The sequence below is a fragment of the Prunus dulcis genome, chromosome 6 (genome assembly GCF_902201215.1).
Source record: "Prunus dulcis chromosome 6, ALMONDv2, whole genome shotgun sequence".
NCBI classification, from domain to species: domain Eukaryota; kingdom Viridiplantae; phylum Streptophyta; class Magnoliopsida; order Rosales; family Rosaceae; genus Prunus; species Prunus dulcis.
Window position 1 is genome coordinate 21,934,929 of NC_047655.1, and position 10,739 is coordinate 21,945,667.

Consider the following 10,739-nt stretch of genomic DNA (forward strand, 5'->3'; position numbering starts at 1 on the left):
CACAAGCTCAATCTCCTAATCTGCCCCACGGGCAGGGCACCCAAGGGGATCGACCCTTGGGAACCGAGGAAGAAGTTAGCCAGCCGCGCTCGAGACACCGAAGACATCGACCTAAGCGACCCTCCTTGCGGGCAGAAGATGTTGATCGACGCCCACCAATCCGCTCGAGGACCAACAAGCGGCGACAAGTTGTAGAGGAATCCTCACAAGCTCAATCTCCTAATCTGCCCCACGGGCAGAGCACCCAAGGGGATCGACCCTTGGGAACCAAGGAAGAAGTTAGCCAGTCGCGCTTGAGGCACCGAAGACGCCAGCCCGAAACTCCAGCCCTGCAAGCAGAGGATGTCGAGAAGCTAGTAAATGACAGATTCCAAGCTCTCCAACTTAAAAGAAGCACGGAGGAGGCCCTGCACAAGGAAATTGATCGAGTCGACTACTCGCCCTTTACCGACAAAGTGGAACGAGCACCTCCACAGAAGCGGTTCACAAAGCCATCCATCACTCCATTCAAGGGGGACTCTGACCCTGAGAGCCATTTGAGGCACTTCAAGAGCGCCATGATCCTGTACAAGGCAGACGATGCCCAGATGTGCAAAGTGTTCGCGATGACCCTGCGAGGAGCAGCTCAAGATTGGTTCCACACTCTACTTTCTGCGTCGATAGAAAACTTTAAAGAGTTAGCCCGCATCTTCACAAAAGAGTACACCTCCTATAAGACGGTCAGAAAGCATGCGGACCATCTGTTCAACCTGCACAAGAAGCCAGATGAGTCTCTTCGAGACTACCTGAGATAGTTTAAGGCTGAGAAGGCTAACATCGTAGGATACAATGACCAAGTTGCATCCTCAGCTTTCAAGAAGGGCTTGCCAACCGAGCACGAGCTATATCGGGAGCTGGCCATAACATCAAGTCAAACCTTGGCAGAAGTGTTCGCGAAGACAGAACGCTACGCCCTTTGGGACGATGATCTTATCGCCGCAAAGAAAGCCAGCAAGCAAGTTGATCACTTAACGAAGCAAGCAAGCCAAAAGAGCAACCAGTTTGAGTAGGCCTGGGCACGGTTCGGTCTGGGGCCAAACCGAAGGAGAACTCGGTTCTCGGGTCGGGTCGGGTCTAATGTGAAACCCGAAAATGGGCCAAACTGGAAATGGGCTCGATTCTCGGTTCGATTATGATTCTTCTCGGTTTGGGCTTGAGCCCATTTTTACAATTTTCCAAAAGCCCAAATCTTATTTATTTTCGGCAAAAAAAAGCCCAAATCATATTTTTTTAGCAAAACAAAGCCCAAATCCGATTTCCTTTCAGCCAAAACCCTTTTTTTGTTGTCAAATTGCCAAAACCTATTAAATTCTTATGAACAAGCCCAAAACACTTTTTACTTGTCTTTCAAACCCTGAAATTATGTACATTCAAGCTATAAAAATCCATCATTCCAATCTAAGTTTCTAAACTAAATAAATCTCACATACACACATTCAACCAACCAACCAAGGAAAGGAAATATAATCTCTTACAAACCATTACAAAAAATAATACACAAACCAAATTAAACTTATGACATTAAAGATTACAACCCATCACAAAAATACACATAGAATAATATCCTTGCAAAAAATATGCTGCATCCATTCTTCCAAAAGCCTTCACAAAGCAACCTACACAACACTTAAAAGAATTAACACAATGTTTCACCATCAACAAATCATAATTAAAATAAGATGCAATAAAAATACCTTCCAACATATCTTAATCACACTAAGAAGGGAGAGTCTTATTCAAATTTGTCATGGATGTTTTACTCCCCATTTCTACAAAATATAATAAAATAAATCAAACCAATTTGAGTTAGAACACATAAAAATAAGAAAATAATCGGATTCAAATATACTTATAGAAATGAAAATATTACCCATTTCAATTGATTCATAGAACTCCATCTCCTCAATGCTTGGCACATATTGCAATGAAGATATATCTTCGGACCTTATCTAATTTTGAGAGCAAATCAAAGCCTCAACCATCCTAGGAGACAATGAGCTTCGAAACGAGTCAATCACTCTCCCACTTGTGCTAAAACAAGACTCCGAAGCTATTGTGGAAGTAGGGATTGCAAGCACATCCTTTGCAATTGATGCCAAAGTAGGATACTTGAGCCCATTTATTCTCCACCACCCTAGTATATCAAACTCCTCATCAATGGATTCAAGTGGATCCAACAAGTACCTATCCACTTCATGTGTTATAACCACATTCTCACTCTCTTGTTGAATTTTTTTCCACTTTTCCATCATGGTTTTTCGTTTACGACCTCCAAAAACCAAAGAAGAGTCGCTTTCATTGTTAGTACTACCACCACTCTCATTGGTAGTACTAGTAGCACCCATATTGTTACTACTAGGCTTATACACTTCATACATATTCATAAGAAGTTGTTTCACCTCATTTGTCTTTTGAGCCACCAATCTATCACAAGTAGGATCATTTTCAAATATTTCTTCAAAGATGTGCTTCAAATTGTGAAGCTTGAATCGGGGGTCAATCACAACTCCTATCATCAAGAATGGGTTCACTTTATGAAGTTCACCCCAATATTTATCATATTTCTTCTTCATTGAAGCCGCCATATCATTTAAAAGAGTATCCATGGTTGTCCATTCTTCAATAGGAATTGTAACATCATATCTATACAACTCCCGAATCTCCCCATCTATGGCAAGCAAGTCATGGAAGGTTGAGTGTGATGTTGGATGCAAAGAAGCTGAAATTTTCAAAGTAACATCATAGGTCTTCAAAAACATCACAAATGTCACGGCTTTTTCCCAATCTTCATCACTAGGTGGACCCACCCTCTTATTAGTCTTAGACTTTCCCTTCCCTTTCCCACTTCCTTCAATGTCTTCAAATCTCTCGTCATCTCCTTCCTCTTCCTTGAAGTACATTAAGTAGGAAGAATCGGGATCATCCCCCATTCTATCAAAAGCTTTTCGAAATTTCAATGCCGCATCAAGCATCAAATAAGTGGAGTTCCACCTAGTGGGCACATCCATCACCACCAACCCCTTGCACTCTATTTTTTCCGTCTCAACACACATTTTGAAGTAACTCAACCGAGAAGGTGAGGACCTCACAAACTTGACCGCATTACGGATTGCCACAATTGAGCTTTCTAATCTCTTCAAACCCTCCTTAACTATCAAGTTGATTATATGAGCACTACACCTCATATGCATGTGAACTCCTCCTAACACACTATTCGAATCTTTCCACCCATTTATTTTCTTCCTCACATATTCAATTGCCTTAGTATTGGCAGCTGCATTATCTGTAATTGTAAGTATCTTCTCATGTCCCCAATCAATCAAACAATTTTCAAGCAATTTCCCAATGCTCTCCCACTTATGACTATCAATTACACAAAAATTTAGGATCCTTTTGTGCATTTTATAGTCGGAATCCACAAAGTGGGCAGTCAACACCATGTAATTCACATTTTGAACCGATGTCCAAGTATCGGTTGTAAGGCATATTCTATGTGAACGAATGTCAACTTTCAACTTCTCCTTCATTTTTGTGTACATTTCTAGAAATCTTCTTCCAAGAGTTCTACGAGAGGGTGGATTAAATTGTGGGCATGCAACACTACAAAATTCCCTAAACCCTTCACCCTCCACAAAGCTAAAAGGTAGCTCATCTCGAACCACCATCCTAATACAAGCATCCAAACAATCATCTTTGTTAAAATTCCTAGAAACAAGAGCATTACCCTTGGAAGCATCAAATGCGAGCGTCCGTGTGTTCTTATCCTTGTGCCTATAAGGATAATGCAAGCATTGTTTGTTTAGATGCTTCCACATGTTGCTAGTCCCATTTTTCTTGGTATCACTAGCATAAGTAGCACTACAATACTTGCACTTAGCCCTTTTTTCAACTTCTTTTCTTTTACTCCCATCTACCCCTTTCAACTCCGATACCAAATCATACTTTTCAAAGTGTTCCCACACATCACTCTCCTTCTTACAAGGTTTCCTTTTCCCGGTACTAGGTTCTAATGGTGATGGTGTTGGATTTTGTGACGCTGTTGGAGGTACAACAGCATCACTACATGGTATAGAATCATCATTCCCAGGCAAATGAGCCTCAATAGAAGCTGGTTCCTATCCATAAACAAATTAAAAATATATTTAAACACAGTCAAACAAAGTTTTCCTATCCATAAACAGATTAAAACATATATCCTATAATATATAAAACACATGTAAACTGTCAAAACAGATTTTCCTATCCATACAACTCTCTAAACATATATCCTATCCAAGAACCAAATTTAAACAGAGTCAAAACAGAATTTTCTATCCAAAAACCAGATTTCAACATATATTCTATCCAAAAACCAGATTTCAACAGAGTCAAAACAAAGTATTCCTATCCATAAATAGACTAAAACAGATACAATCCAATTACCAGATTTAATCACTCCTAAATATTACTTTCCTATCCATAAATGGATTAAAACATATATATTATCCAAACAAACAGATTTAAACTGTGAAAACAGACTTTCATATCCATAAACAGATGACAACATGTATATTATCCAAAAAAACATATTTAAAAAAAGTCAAAACGGATTTAAAACACACACAGAATCAATAAAACAGATTATAGATTATAGCAGCAGATTACATATTACATATTAAAACTAAACAGATTACAGATTACAGATTACATATTAAAACAAAACAGATTGCAGATTACAGATTACATATTAACTCAAAACAAAACAAAAATAGGGTTAGAAGCAATTTACCTCCATTTAAGCAAAATTTCCGATACTTTCAAAGCTCACAGCAGCAGAAATGCAAAACAACTGTGAATCAAAACAAAACTAGGGTTAGGTTACAAACAAGCTTCATTCCTTTCATAAATTCAAACCAATTTCAAACCAAATACCCTAAAATACCCACTGCTCTACAAAAACCCTAAAATTCAAACCAAATTTCTTTCATGCTCAAATCAAAACAGTCTCAAAAGCCACACAATTTAAAACTTATGTAACCATAAATCATTCAAAAAAAAAAAAATTAATACAAAGCTTGAAGTTGATTCTCTTAGGCATGAGAATATACACATGGTGCTTTGACCCTTAAGCTAGATAAGGAGATGTGGACACAGATCTGCTGCTTGCAAAATCAAGGGCTATCGATCCTAAATGAGAGCTCCCAAAATAATCTCTCAAATTTACTGGAATTTGCCAAAGGGAAAGCAGGCCAACTTCCAGAATCTAAGAATGGTTTAGATGGGCAGTTTTTGGGAAGTGTGTGCCACAAATCTGTTATAGGTATATATCATTTTGATATATACAATTTGGTTTTCAATTTTACTAGATTAAATTTAAAACTTGATTATGTGGGAATGGAGCTCAGTGGAAGGAGAAGTCGTTTTGTAAGAATGAGCTTGTCCACTGCCCAAAACACGTCCAGTGTTTCATCTCATCATCGCAAACCACAACCCAACAAATCAAGATTTGCACGCTTTAAACCAAACCAAAACTACTGTGAAAATTTGAAGGAAAAATAATTAAAATTTGAGCCTCAGTGTGTGTAACAATCAGATCATTCACCCTAAGGTCTCACTGAAATCCGCTAAGATATTTAAAAATTATCATCATAAGCTCCATACTGCCATATAAACCCTACCAAACAAGAACAATTTTACAGCAAAAAAAAAAAAGCCAATAAATTTGAGAAAATTTTTATGGGTTTTGCCAGAAAGTCAAAAAGATTATACGGGTGACTTTGGAACAAAGCACTTTTCAAAACTACAGATTGGAAGATAAGAGAAAACAGATTAAGAGTGCTCAGACAGCCAAGGGTTTGTAATCAAACTTTTGGGAGAAGAACCCAGATCATAAACTCTAGTCCACAAATAGCCTCATCACCGCACACTTCTGATTTAACAGAAAACACTTCCCATAGCTCCCATAGCATATATCATTCTGATATAGGTATAAATTTCAAAGCAAAAAAAAAATAAAAATAAAAACCCTACAATGCACAGACGAGAGAATTTACCTTCGGCAATGGAGGTGGTTGTGGCGGCTCTTGATCGGGTTTGTGTTGTGTGTGCCTGAAACAGAGAGGGGTGATGTGGGTTAGGCTGAGGTCGACTTGAGAGAGAGAGAGAGAGAGAGAGAGAGAGAGAGAGAGAGAAGGGATGATACCTAGGCCTGGGCGGGAGATCGTGAAATCGATGAGGAAGCGGCACAGGCACAGCCGCAGCAGAGGTGCAGCTCTGGATTGAAGATTTGAGCAGCCACAGCACAGGCACAGCCGTTAGGTCAAAATAGAAGAAGAAATGAAAAACTGAAGGGAAGAGAAGAGACTGTCTCGTGCGAGAGAGAGGGATACGGAAGGAAAAAAGAAAAAAATAAATCTGAGGGATACGCTGCAACATGTCTCACATGCAACTATTTTTTGGCCAATCAAACGACACCACGTGTAACGTATATATATATTAAAATATTGTCCGGTTCGGTTCAGGTCCACCGATTCTGAAAAATTTGAAACCGAAGGCCGAACCGAGAATCCTAGGTTCGGTTCAGGTCCATAGTTGACTTTTTCGTTTTAGTCAAAAAACTTCCTTTTTCGGTTTGGTTTGGTTTGGTTCGGTCGGTTTGATCGGTTTATCGGTTTTTATGCCCACCCCTGAGTTTGAGCAAAAAGCCAGAGATAAGCGTAGATCGCGACCCTAACAGGGAGGCTCAGAAATAGGGACCTTCACTGAGTTTGCTATCCCATTTCACCAAATCCTGGCTCAAGTGAAGGACAAGTCGTGGGTAAGGAGACCACCACCCATGAAGGGAGACCCCTCTAAAAGGGACACCAGTAAATACTGCGCATTTCACGGAGAGCACGGTCATTACACCAACAATTGCAATGCGTGAAAAAGGCGCCTTGAGGAGCTGGTCAGAGAAGGTCATTGCACAGAATTGGTCGCAAAGAAGGCCATCCAACAGATCGAGGATCGTGATGCGCTGCCAAGGAACCTCCCCAAAAGGTCATTCGAATCAACACCATTCTAGCTGACTCCCAGTAGTCCAGGCTGACCACCAAGGAGCACAAGAGGAAGATCGCACAGACGACTTATGTCTCCCAAGTCACAACAAGAGTACCAGTCATTGTGGATACACCCATCATCGGCTTCCAGAAAAAAGACTTGATCAGGCTTGACATGCCGCATAATGACACCCTAGTCATCTGCATCCAAATTGAACAAGCTGTGATCGAGCGAGTTCATGTGGATGAGGGCAGCGCAGCCAACATCCTGCAACTATCTGTTATCCAACAGATGAGATTGGAGCCTAAGATTAGCAAACTTGCCAGGTCACTCACCAGCTTTATTGGGGCCACATCAATCACTGTTGGAACAATCGACCTTGACTTCCACCCACCCCCAGTGGTCTGCTCGCAAACATTCATGGTCATCGACGAGATCTCCCCCTACAACGGAATCTTGGGCTGACCGTGGATTAGCAAGATCGAGGCCATCACATCTGCTCTACACCAGAAGATTCGCTACCCCATCCCTGGAGGCGAAATCGGGCAGATCAATAGTGACCAAGCCATGGCAAGAAGATGCACAGCTCAAGGACTCAAGAAGAGCAAGCAGTTACAGTTCACACCAGTAATGCAAGCTGCCAACGAGGCAGGAAGCGCTCTCAGCAAACAAGCAAGCTCGAACGGGAAGGGAGCTGCTACCTCACAGTAACAATTAATGAGCCAGGATCAAAGCGAGGGAATCCGCCCAGAAGACTCCCCTGAAAAGGGTTGGAAGCCTAAGGATGACGTCGAGTTAGTACCCCCTGATCTTGGCCAGCCAGACAAAGAAGCACGGATCAGCTCGCGCCAAAATCCAAACAAGAAGGATCTAGATTAGGGAATCCGCCCGAAAGGCTCCCTTGAAGAAGGTTGGAAGCCTGAGGAAGACGTTGAGTTAGTACCCCCTCGATCCTGACCAGCCAGACAAAGAAGTGCAGATCGGCTCGCGCCAGAATCCAAACAAGAAGGATCGAGATGAGGGAATCCGCCCGGAAGGCTCCCTTGAATATGGTTGGAAGCCTGAGGAAGACATTGAGTTAGTACCCCTCGATCATAACTAGCCAAACAAGAAAGCGCGGATCGGCTCGCGCCTAAGCCTAGACGAGAAGGTGGAGCTGACCACCTTCCTCCAAAACAACAAAGACATGTTCGCGTGGTCACCATCTGACATGCCCGGCATCGACCCAAACATCATCTGCCACCGACTCCATGTCAACCCTGCCAGCAAGCCCGTGGTGCAGAAGAGACGCAACTTCGCTCCCGATGAGTCGCGATCATTGAAGCCGAGATCAACAAGCTTCTAGCAGCCAGATTCATTGAAGAGGTCCCCTACTCGGAATGACTGGCCAACGTTGTTCTTGTGGCAAAATAAGAAAAGGGCAAATGAAGAGTGTACGTCGATTACACCGACCTCAACAAAGCATGCCCTAAAGACAACTTCTCATTGCCGAGGATCAACCAGCTCGTGGATTCAACTTCTGGCAACCAGCTGCTCAGCTTCATGGATGCCTACTCCGGCTATAATCAAATTATGATGTACGACGATGATAAGGCAAAGACCTCTTTCATCATCGAGAGAGGGACCTACTGCTACAAGGTCATGCCCTTTGGGTTGAAGAACGCTGGAGCAACCTATCAAAAGCTCGTGAATAAGATTTTCAAGGAGCAGATCGGCAGAACCATGGAAGTCTACGTGGATAATATGCTGGTCAAAGCCCCCAAGCGTGGAGACTACCTCAAAAACCTCTCCATGGCATTCAGCCTGCTCCACTAATACCGCATGAAGCTGAATCCAAGTAAATGCACGTTCGGTGTATCATCCGGCCGATTCCTAAGGTACTTAGTCACACAACGAGGTATCGAGGCACACCCACACCAAATCAAAGTCATTCTCGAGATGAAGTCATCTTCTACAGTGAAGGAAATACAAAGTCTGACGGGCAGAGCAGCAGCCCTCAATCGATTCCTCTCGAAGTCTACCGACAAGTGCAGATCATTCTTCAAAGCTTTGACGAATGGGAAAAAAGACAAGTGGGACGAGGAGTGCGAAGTAGCTTTCCAGAGTCTAAAGACCTACCTTACTTCACCTCCCCTGCTCTCGAAGCCATTTCCTAGTGAAGACTTGTTCGTGTACCTAGTAGTGTCTAACTCGACCGTCAGCTCAGCTCTCATCTGAGAAGAACTTGGGGCCCAACATCCGATATTCGACACGTCAAAAGCTCTCCTCGATGTAGAGACTCGCTACCCAAAATTGGATAAGCTCATTTTGGCCCTTTGTCATTTCCGCGAGAAAGCTGCGACATTATTACCAAGCTCACCAAGTCATCGTTATGACTAACTTTCCTTTGAGATCAATCCTCCACAGCCCTAATGCTTATCAGCGACTCATGAAGTGCGCAATAAAGCTAAGCCAATACGACCTCCTCTACCGGCCGAAGACTGCAATAAAAGCCCAGGCCTTAGCAGACTTTGTTGCAGAATTCACACCATCAGTCGAAGAAGAGAAGCTGGTCAGCAAAAAGAAAGAAAGTTCTAGAGCAGATAAGACCTCCACGGAAGCCTATTAGAGCAAGCTATCACAGTTGTCTTCCTGGCTTCAAACAATGAGGCAGAGTACGAGACATTGCTTGCTGGCTTGCGCTTGGCAAATGAGCTATCAATCAAGAAGTTTGCCATCTACTTAGATTCCCAGCTGATCACAAGTCAAGCCTTAGGAGAATACATGGTGAAGCACCCAAGGATGATCTTGTGCCTTGACAAAATCCAAGAGCTGTTGAAGGCGTTTCCTACCTTCACCATTCAGCAGGTGCCCCGAGCAGAGAACTCGCACTCAGAAGAAGGTCATTGTTCAAGTGGCAGCTTACCAGCTCGACTCCACGCAGGCGACAAGCCTCATCTCCATTGCAGACGAGTTGCTCTTCGAAGCACAAACTCGATGGAGTCTTTTTCGAGCATTATGTCCCCGACATACGCTCGCAGGCGACAAGCCTCATCTCCATTACAGACAAGCTGCTCCTCGAAGCACAAACTCAATGGAGTCTTTTTTTAGCATTATGTCCCCGACATAATCTCGTAGGCGACAAGCCTCATCTCCATTGCAGACAAACTGCTCCTCGAAGCACAAACTCGATGGAGTTTTTTTCGAGCATTATGTCCCCGACATACGCTCGCAGGCGACAAGCCTCATCTCCATTGCAGACAAACTGCTCCTCGAAGCACAAACTCAATGGAGTCTTTTTTTAGCATTATATCCCCGACATACGCTCGTAGGCGACAAGCCTCACCTCCATTGCAGACAAACTGCTCCTCGAAGCACAAACTCAATGGAGTCTTTTTTTAGCATTATGTCCCCGACATACGCTCGTAGGCGACAAGCCTCATCTCCATTGCAGACAAGCTGCTCCTCGAAGCACAAACTCAATGGAGTCTTTTTCAAGCGTTATGTCCCCGACATAGGCGCACAGGCGAAAGCCTCACCTCCATTGCAGACAAGCTGCTCCTCGAAACACAAACTCAATGGAGTCTTTTTCAAGCATCATGTCCCCGACATACGCTCGCTGGCTACAAGCCTCACCTCCATTGCAGACAAGCTGCTCATCGAAGCACAAACTCAATGGAGTCTTTTTCGAGCATTATGTCCCC

The 10,739-nt window shown here is 43.0% G+C and overlaps 1 long non-coding RNA gene and 3 other non-coding genes across 5 annotated transcripts; all 4 read right to left on the reverse strand.

Moving 5' to 3' along the window:
* Positions 1 to 1,492: 1,492 nt before the first annotated feature.
* LOC117630783 lies at positions 1,493 to 6,367 on the reverse strand. Of its 2 annotated transcripts, XR_004586251.1 has the most exons (5): positions 6,221 to 6,367; positions 6,072 to 6,126; positions 4,808 to 4,867; positions 1,734 to 1,808; positions 1,493 to 1,655 (listed from the first exon to the last, which is right to left on the reverse strand). It is a non-coding gene; the product is annotated as an uncharacterized LOC117630783 (long non-coding RNA). The 2 variants fall into 2 exon arrangements; XR_004586252.1 differs by lacking the exon at positions 1,734 to 1,808.
* On the reverse strand, positions 5,415 to 5,502 carry LOC117633295. Its single transcript, XR_004586608.1, has one exon. It is a non-coding gene; the product is annotated as a small nucleolar RNA Z152/R70/R12 (small nucleolar RNA).
* LOC117633294 lies at positions 5,587 to 5,674 on the reverse strand. Its single transcript, XR_004586607.1, has one exon. It is a non-coding gene; the product is annotated as a small nucleolar RNA R11/Z151 (small nucleolar RNA).
* On the reverse strand, positions 5,850 to 5,947 carry LOC117633291. Its single transcript, XR_004586604.1, has one exon. It is a non-coding gene; the product is annotated as a small nucleolar RNA Z157/R69/R10 (small nucleolar RNA).
* Positions 6,368 to 10,739: the final 4,372 nt, after the last annotated feature.